This window comes from Coffea eugenioides, chromosome 5 (genome assembly GCF_003713205.1).
Source record: "Coffea eugenioides isolate CCC68of chromosome 5, Ceug_1.0, whole genome shotgun sequence".
NCBI classification, from domain to species: Eukaryota; Viridiplantae; Streptophyta; class Magnoliopsida; order Gentianales; family Rubiaceae; genus Coffea; species Coffea eugenioides.
Genome location: NC_040039.1, coordinates 1,622,822 through 1,632,707, shown reverse-complemented (window position 1 = coordinate 1,632,707; position 9,886 = coordinate 1,622,822). Strand labels below are relative to the sequence as shown.

At 40.6% G+C, this 9,886-nt stretch overlaps 1 pseudogene; it reads right to left on the bottom strand.

Annotated features, from left to right (window-relative positions):
- Positions 1–9,886, bottom strand: part of LOC113770274 — a 99,375-nt pseudogene that overhangs the window by 22,545 nt on the left and 66,944 nt on the right.

The following is a 9,886-nucleotide window of genomic DNA, read 5'->3' as shown; positions in this document are numbered from 1 at the left end:
CGGTGTCCATTCACCACAAATTTGTTGTCTGTCTTAGCACTTCGGATCTCAACTGCACCATATGAAAAAACGTGAGTAACAATAAAAGGTCCAATCCAACGGGAACGTAGCTTACCTGGGAATAGCTTGAGCCTTGATTGGTATAGGAGTACCTTCTGACCAATTCAAATGTTTTACTTGAAATTTGTTGGTCATGAAATGTTCGGCTTCTCTCATTATAAATTAATGCATTTTCGTAGGTTTCGTTCCGAATCTCCTCCAATTCTTGCAAATCCAACTTCCGTTGGGCACCGGCCTCCTCTAGATTCATGTTGCATTGCTTTATTGCCCAAAAAGTCTTGTGCTCAAACTCTACTGGAAGGTGACACGGCTTCCCAAATACCAACCTGTACGGTGACATCTCTATAGGAGTCTTGTACGCCGTCCGATAGGCCCAGAGTGCGTCCTCCAACCTTTGGCTCCAGTCTTTTCTATCGGGGCGCACCATTTTCTCCAAAATGGATTTAATCTCCCGATTCGATATTTCCACTTGACCATTAGTCTGCGGGTGGTACGACGTCGAGACCCTGTGGAGTACACCATACTTGCGAAACAACGCAACAATGATTTTGTTGCAGAAGTGCGTTCCCCTATCACTGACAATAGCTCTTGGCATTCCAAATCGCACAAAAATATTAGCTCTGATAAAATCTGCAACTACTTTCGAGTCATTAGTCCTAGTGGCCCTAGCCTCCACCCATTTAGACACATAACCAACTGCCAGCAAAATATATATAAAACCAAAAGAAGTAGGAAAAGGCCCCATGAAATCTATACCCCAGACATAAAAAATTTCAACAAAAATCAACGGACTTGGGGCATTTGATCTCTACGGGCTATACTACCTACCCTTTGACAGCGATCGCATGACTTACAAAACACATAGGCATCCTTAAACAATGAAGGCCAATAAAATTCACTTTCTAAAACCTTATGAGCAGTTCTCTTGGGTCCAAAATGACCTCCACAGGCAAAAGTATGACAAAAAGCTAAAATCGATTGAAATTCCACTTCACTTACACATCTCCGCATCACTTGATCTGCACATCTCTTCCACAGGTACGGGTCGTCCCAGATAAAATACTTGGCGTCGCTCTTCAATTTATCCCTCTTCGATTTTGGCCAACCTGCAGGAAAATTACCAGTTACCAAATAATTGACCAGATCAGCATACCAAGGCAATTGAGAATTTAAAGAAAATAAATGCTCTTTAGGGAATGCATCTTTCAACGGCTCGCTCTCCTCCCCAATTGGTATGCGACTCAAATGGTCTGCTACTAGATTCTCTGAGCCTTTCTTATCCCTTATCTCTAAGTCAAATTCCTGCAGTAGCAGTATCCACCTGATGAGTCTCGGTTTAGCATCATTCTTGGTCATTAGGTACCTTAATGCTGCATGATCAGAAAATACAATCATCTTAGCACCTAGCAAATATGACCTGAATTTTTCTAAAGCAAAAATAACTGCAAGAAGCTCCTTCTCAGTGGTGGAGTAATTCAACTGGACCACATTCAGGGCGCGGGATGCATAATAGATGACGTGAGCTGCCTTTCCTACTCGCTGCCCCAATACAGCCCCTACAGCATGATCACTGGCATCGCACATGATCTCGAATGGCAAACTCCAATCAGGGGGCTAGATGATTGGGGGTGAAGTCAACAGTTCCTTCAACTTGTCGAAAGCTCTCTCACACTTGTCATCAAACTCGAAAGCTACATCCTTTTGCAAGAGTTGGAACAACGGGGCCCCAATTTTTGAAAAGTCCTTGATGAACCTTCGATAAAAACCTGCATGTCCAAGAAAAGAACGCACCTCCCGCACATTCGCGGGGTAAGGCAAGGCAGATATAATATCTATTTTAGCCCTGTCGACCTCGAAACCCTTAAATGATACAATATGACCCAGGACTATCCCGTGTTCAACCATAAAATGATATTTTTCCCAATTAAACACCAGATTAGTCTCTATACACCTTATCAGGATCAATTTCAGGTTATCTAGACATGTATCAAAACTATCACCATACACACTGAAATCATCCATAAAAACTTCAATAATTTTCTCCACGTATTCAGAAAAAATACTTACCATACACCTCTGAAATGTTGCAGGTGCATTGCACAACCCGAATGGCATTCGTCGATAGGCAAAGGTCCCGAACGGGCACGTGAAGGTTGTCTTCTCTTGATCCTCTGGTGCAATTGCTATCTGAAAATATCCTGAAAATCCATCCAAAAAGCAATAGTAAGCTCTACAAGCTAAACGTTCAACCATTTGGTCAATGAAAGGGAGAGGGAAATGGTCCTTTTTAGTGACGGCGTTTAGCCTACGATAGTCTATACACTGCCTCCATCCAGTGGGTTTGCGCACTGGCACGAGCTCACCCATCTGGTTGGCCTCCACCGTCACCTCTGCCTTCTTTGGGACTACCTGGACCGGGCTCACCCAGGGGCTATCTGATATTGCAAAATAATCCCCACATCTAGCAATTTTAGAATTTCTTTCTTTACAACTTCCATCATGAGGGGATTGAGCCTCCTTTGAGCCTGCCGAACAGGTTTAGCATCCTCCTCCAGTCTAATCCGGTGCATACAGGTGGCCGGGATGATCCCCTTAATGTCGGCGATTGTCCAACCTATCGCCTCTTTATGCTCTCTAAGGATCCGGATCAATTTATCCTCCTGGGATTTTGACAGTGCCGATGAGATAATCACCGGGAGTGTCTCATTATCACCCAAATATGCATATTTCAGGTGCTCTGGTAGAGGTTTCAACTCCAGTACAGGTGCCTGCACCACAGATGGCAATACCCTCTGGTGAGGTTCGGGAGTAAAAATAGGTAAGATTTCATACCTTTTCGTGGTGGTCTGCAATGAGTGTAATGCACCTATTGTGCATTTTAGATCCTTACTCCACTCCACCTCAGGAGTTGTCTCCAACTCGAGGTGCTTTGTTAAAGCCACCTCTAACTCATCCCTGCCAACAGTTTCAAACACTTCCTGCACTACAGGGTCAATAGCACTCACAGAGAAAACTGAACTAAAGTTGGAGTTTGAGGGATATTTCATAGTATCAAAGATATTGAAATGCACAATTTCCCCATCAAATTCCATGGACAAGGTACCCTTGTTAACATCAATTTTTGTCTGTGCTGTGCTCATAAAGGGTCTACCTAACAACAAAGGTGAGGGATCGGGGGAGTGGTCATCATCCATATCAAGTACATAAAAATCAGCTGGAAACACCAAATCATTTACTTTTAACAACACATCTTCAACCAACCCATCAGGATATGCATTAGTTCGGTCAGCTAGTTGAATGATTATTCCAATTTCTTTTAATGGACCTAATTTCAGAAAAGCATAGATAGATTTAGGCATGACATTAATTGATGCTCCCAAATCTAACATGGCCCTTCTAATCACAGTATTACCTATCCTATAGGGGATAGTAAACATACCTGGGTCCCCGCACTTGGGTGGAAGCTTTCTCTGCAGGACCGCTGACACATTCTCCCCAACAATGACCCTCTCATCTCCCCTCAACCTCTTTCGGTTAACACACAAGTCCCTTAGGAATTTGGCATATTTTGGTACTTGTTTGATCGCGTCTAACAGGGGGATATTTATCTCAACCTTGCGGAAAACCTCCAAAATCTCCTTTTTCTTATCCTGCTTCTTTGATTTTTCCAACCTGCTAGGAAAAGGAGGCGGGTTAGTTTTAACTGTAATTACTGGGTCTGGAAGTACCTTTGGGTTTGCACCATTGCTGTCCTCTCTCTCAAGCTCAGCCTCGATCTTTTCCTCATCCTTATCCTTAGGGATCACAGGTTCAGACCCCTGAATTTCCTTTCCGCTCCTCAGGGTCATGGCGCTCACATTCTTCGGGTTCAACTCAGGTTGAGACGGCAGCTTCCCTTGGTTCTGGGAATCCAAACGGTTGATTGTTGTGGCCATTTGACTTATCTGATTCCTTATGTCCTGCATTTCGGAGTCTGTCCTTTGCTGATTTTGCATAATGGCTGCCTCCGCCCTCTGCTGATTTTGCGCCATGGTTGTCATCATTTGTTTCATCATCTCCTCCCAAGATGGACCAGAACTTGGGGGCGGAGGTGGTCGGGGTTGGTATTGCTGCTGGTACCCTGGTGGCTTATTTGACACAAAGTTAGACTGCCTGTTCGGTGTAAAGTTGGATTGCCTATTCCCTCCATAATTGAGGTTGGGATGATCTCTCCACCCGGGGTTGTAGGTGCTTGAGTAAGGCTCGTACTGCTTCCTTGGCGCGGGCGCGGGCGCGAGCGCGGGCGCAGTTTCTTCCTGAATCATTGGGCACATGTCTGCAGAGTGACCTATACCATTGCAAATCTCGCATACCCTGGCTTGTGATGCATATCTCACAGCCATTTGCTTAACAAACGCGGTCAACTCAGTAAGCTGCTGCTGCATAGAGGGTGTCTCTACCTCATTCACCCTGCGTATTGGAACATCCTCTCTCGTACCGAATTGTTGTGAATTCTCTGCCATCCTCTCTATCAACTCCCGTGCTTCCTGAGGGGTTTTGTTTACCAGTGCCCCTCCACTTGCAGCATCAATTATGCTCCTGTCCCCGAAAAGGAGCCCCTCATAAAAATACTGTATGATCAATTGCTCACTTATCTGGTGTTGGGGGCACCTGTGCAACAAGTTCTTGTACCGTTCCCAATACTCAAAGAGTGACTCCCCTGGATGCTGCTTGATCCCACAAATTTCTTTCCTCAGACTTGCAGCCCTGGACGCAGGAAAATATTTATCCAAAAATTTTTTCTTCAATTGGTCCCACGTGGTGATGCTACCTGGTGACAGGTAGTACAGCCAGTCCTTCGCAGAATCTTTCAAGGAGAAGGGAAATGCCCTCATTTTTATCTGCTCTTCTGTAATGCCCGGGGGCTTCATACTGTTGCACACGACATCAAACTCCTGCAGATGCTTATACGGCTCCTCACCTGGTAAACCATGAAAAGAGGGTAAAAGAGAAATCAGACCAGATTTTAACTCAAATGAAGTGTTTTCACTCAAACTCGGGAAAGTAATGCACAAAGGCTGCTGATTTAAATTAGGGGCAGCCAACTCCCTTAATGTTCGTGCATTAGCCATGGGGATTTCTTCTTGCTCCGAGTCACTCGAAGTGCCACCAAATGAATCTGTTGGTTCAACTCTTAACTCAGGTCTCTGAGATGTAGCACTAGAGTGCTCCTCTCTGAGCTGTCTGGTTTCCTTTCTTGTTCTACGCGCGGTCTTCTCTACCTCAGGGTCAAAAATCAAATCACCAGTACAAGAAGATCGAGGCATACACTAGAAGAAAACCAGAAAATTAGGACAAAAAAATGAATTTAAAAAGAAACAAATAATAACGTCAGTCCCCGGCAACGGCGCCAAAAATTGACAGGTCGTCAGCCTGTGCAATAATAAAATTAAACCTAATTGCCAGTTAAAATGACCAAACCCAATTCCAAGTACTGGAGCAGGGACTCTAGGTGTGCAATGGGTTACTTGATTCACCCTATTTCCGAAGAGTTTGCTTGATCCGATATACCCAAATGGATTGGTTATTTCTTTTCACAAATAATTGTAAATGCGTAGACAGGGCAAGCAGGGTCGTATCCACAGGGACTGGGTATATTCGTTTCTTAAGAAATCCAAAACAACACAGGGGGTGATTTTGTAGGAATGCCAACAATCAAATGAATTCGAATACGAAAATAAAAATAAATAACTAATTAGAAATTAAACCACAATTCACTGAACTTAGATTAACAATAATTGAAAGCCTAAATCAATTAACACAGGAAAACAATTAAAAGTGAAATAACGTGGGCAACTAAAAAATCAAATGGCAATTCACTAAAATCAAAGTAATATTAATTAAAGATCTAGCCAAGAAGTAACTTCAGCAATGGTTCACCTAATTGATCATCGAAGCAAAGGCAATCCCAATTATTTACCAATAAATAGGTTATAACTACCAAACAAGCGATGGCAGTCAACCCCTCCTTACTGTGTCGGTGATCGAGGTACGCCCGTTAATCACTGCTCTAATTGAGAAATAATTCTAGGTACGCCCGTAGAATTTAATTCCCCAATTGCCTTACGTATTAGAGGAGCCCTATTCTAACCAAATAACACACTACCAGGGTTATTTTAGATTAGCCCGCGTATCCCCCCTGACACGAATCTAATCGCGTCAGTTGTCACTATTTCAGGGCAATTAAACAATTACGGATTCAATGCCCTAATTGACAATAGGTTACCAAATCAATTAATTATCCGGATCCAAGACAATCAATTAATTAAATACCCATAAACATAGCAATCAGGAAATATGCGGATACCAATAAATAAAAGGAAAAGATTGAATTAAAACGATCTCACAATTTTTAGGCGAACCAGAGCCTTCGTTGCTCCTTGACTAGGATTGGAGAATTAGCTCATAATTGATGAACTAAATTCACAGGAAATTGAAAAGAAACCAGCGGCCATGTCCGTTGAAATTCGGCAAAATCCAATTTGTCTCAATATATCGAATGAACAGAAAAGCTACAAAAGTTCATAGTTTTCACTCCGTCTCAAGCTAAAGAAGAAAATTCAAAGGAAGCAATTCTCCAGTGCTCCTGCCATGCGCAGGATTCAAAAGAAAAGAAGAAAGGAAAAGTCAAAGCTCAAGGCTAACAAAAATGCCTCCTCCCCTTCGAACATGTCTTTCAGCCAAAAAAATAAAGTACAAGAAAAAAGTCAAGAATTTCTGCTAAGCTACAGCCGAGAAAAACTCCCCAAAGAAAGCTTTTTTTTCAAACTTCCTTCCTTTCCCCTTTTAATTGCGGCGCACCTCAGCAGAACCAAGCCCTCCCAGGTGTCCTTCCCTCGCGGAATTTACCAAAATGGGCGTGATATCTTCCTTTCCAAAAATACCCTTTGGACAAGCTCTATCATCTGCACCCCTTTTCTGTCAAATTGGTACCTGTTATCATATTTTCGTTCTACTCCCTGAAATAAATGCAATTTACGAAAAGTGAGTAGAATCTACTAATTAATCCACATCCGATCAGATAATAGGGAAATTAATAATAAAATAAGTAATAGAATTGCTACCTATCAGAGTATTTTTAAAATGCATAAAGTACGAATTTTTTTTTAATAATATGTATGAACGATATTATATGGGTATAATATAATATTTACTAACAAGAATTTAGCAATAGTACTCAAAACCAGCTACCTTGTCTTTCACTGTTAATTTTTTTATACTCTTAATTTACTACCCATGCTACAATCTCTTTTTCATATTTGTAAAATAATTGGTAACTTTCAAGACATCCACTACTCATCAATATGAAAAACTCAATCCAATTACCTTTTAGTTAAATAAAGACCATTAAACACAATATTCATATCATACCTCTATAGCAAACATAATATTTTGTTAAACAACCTGTAGACTTATTGTTCATGAATTATATATATGAATACCCAATGACTAACCAGTGTGTTGGGCCTCTTTATTGTCAAATTCATGATTCAAATTTTAGGTCTTGGAATTGAGGGTGAGAGATGAGATGGGTTAAAAAAATGTAATTAATCTTAAAAAAATTAAATTTGACCATTCAACTAGTGAATTTAAATTGAGGTATGATGTCAGAAGAACTAAATAATAAGACAAATTTATATCTTACCACTAGGGGTTTGCTTCCCACGCAAGGCGTGGGAATTTTAGACCTGTTAGTAAGGTTGTATTCTGTTAGCAAGTGTTCAAGCAAAAACAATATATATTAGTTCATAAGAGCAGCTATGTGCTGATACAAAAGATGGAGGTACTGCAGTACTGATGGTTCAAAAGAAAGAGGAAAGTAGTATGGTACAGCAGTATAGCTGATTCAAAAGATATGGCATAAGGTATTGGAGCACTGCACAAGAGTTGTGTGCCTATGATTCAAAAGAAAGCGCAAGGCATTCTATTTATATGTACAGCAGTATTAGTCTTGCTTCTTGGATGATGCGATACGTTGTTTCTTCATGGGACTTTCTACAATTTTGAGTGAATCAAGGAGGCTGATGTCAAGTGTATTTGATGTAGCTTTCGGTGGAACTTCAGTAGAACCTTAAGAAATTGCAGGTGAAAGGTCAACTTTTAGCAATTCAGTAGAAGATTGAGCAATTTCTTCATGTGCCTTTGTGCCTTCATGTGCAGGCATTGGCTGGTTTTCATTGATTGGTAGCATTGCAATGTGTTTTGGGTCAACCTTGTGAGCTATGATAGCAGCGAATCTATCATTATTGAATGTGGTGTAGTTTGTTGTTGCTTTCTTTAGGAAACAAGCAATGGTAGTCTTGTTGATTGATTCTTCAATGATGTCGTAGAGCATAGCATTCTGTTTAATTAAGCAGAAATTTAGAATAGCTATTGTTTCAGTGGTTGTAGAGGAAGGATTGTATTGTGTATACTTGATTCTGTTCTTTCTTGAGTTTTGTTAGACTGAAGGGGAGCAGTTGTTCTGCTTCTTGTCCATAAAGGTCTAGTGTGAGAGTTCCCGAGTTGTCTGAAAGCAGTATTGTTAGCTTGCACTTGTTATTGAGTAATTGGTGAGTAATTAGTAGTTGTAGTATTGAGTAAGTAGTGTTGGAATTGGAGATATTGAACCTTGTGACAACATTGATGTGCTTCTGGCAAGAGGTACAGATAATTGGCTAGTTAGGCTATGATCTGAGGAACTTGTGATATTGGAGACAAGCATAGTACCAGAGCTTTTGGCTCTTGTCTAGGAGTGTGGTTGTTCCTTATACCCAGTATGTTTTTTGTTGAAGAAAACTCAAAAAATCTTTAATTGTAGTTAGATCTTTAGAATCAGGAATTGGAAGCAGCTTAGCACTATTGAGAAAGGCTCTTTGTGCTTTGAGATTTGCAATGATAGCTTGATTTTTTGCTGCCTTGTTGATTGTATATGTGAGTAATGAATGAGAAAGGATAATAATCACGATAATCTAATTAGTTACCATTGGTTTAGTGGCACAGATTTTTCGAGGGGTGGATTGATAAGAAGCGTTGTTGCAAACTTGGTGGACATGTTCATTACTGTTAATTTGATTTGTTAGCATAACTATTGTAACTAGAGTAATTAATTGTATATTAAGCAGAGTATAGCAAGGATTGATAACAATACCGTGGTAAGAAGTGACTTTTATTTTGATGGCTACAAGTATTGGTTGAGTGTGGATTTTGTCAGCCAATATTTGTCCTTCCTTTGCTTCGTAATCGCCCCATAGAGTCAGTGCTATAGGTATAGAGCTGTATATAGTTTTGTTAGGTAGTGTATGCATAATGCTACAGTTGTATTTACTGGTACAGAATGAGTTACTATTAAGTCTTACTTGTAATCATCAGCATAATTTCAATAGTTGGGACTGGTGCTTTATTGCTTTTTAGTTCAATATGGATCACGATTCCTATCACATCTTTTTTGAGAATGCGCATGTGAGCATGCATGCTAAGAATAGTGATTGAGAAAAAAGTGGTTGTAATGTTTACATGCTTACTTATCTTAGTGTTGTCATCGATATGGCGGTGGAGCTTGTTGAAACTGGTAAATGCGAAGATAGGCAGCAACGCTAGTGGCTCTGGTTCATCTACTGCCTGGACAACTGATGAATTGTCTATTATCCACGTGCATTTATTTTCCTTGGTGCAGTATCGTTCATCAGTATATTGAATTCTAGTATTTGAGATGATGTATCTTTTTCCTGGGATGAAGAATCTTTTGAAAAAGTTGATGTCCGAGCCATAGATCAGGGCATTTAAACTGTTTCCTTGTTTCAATATA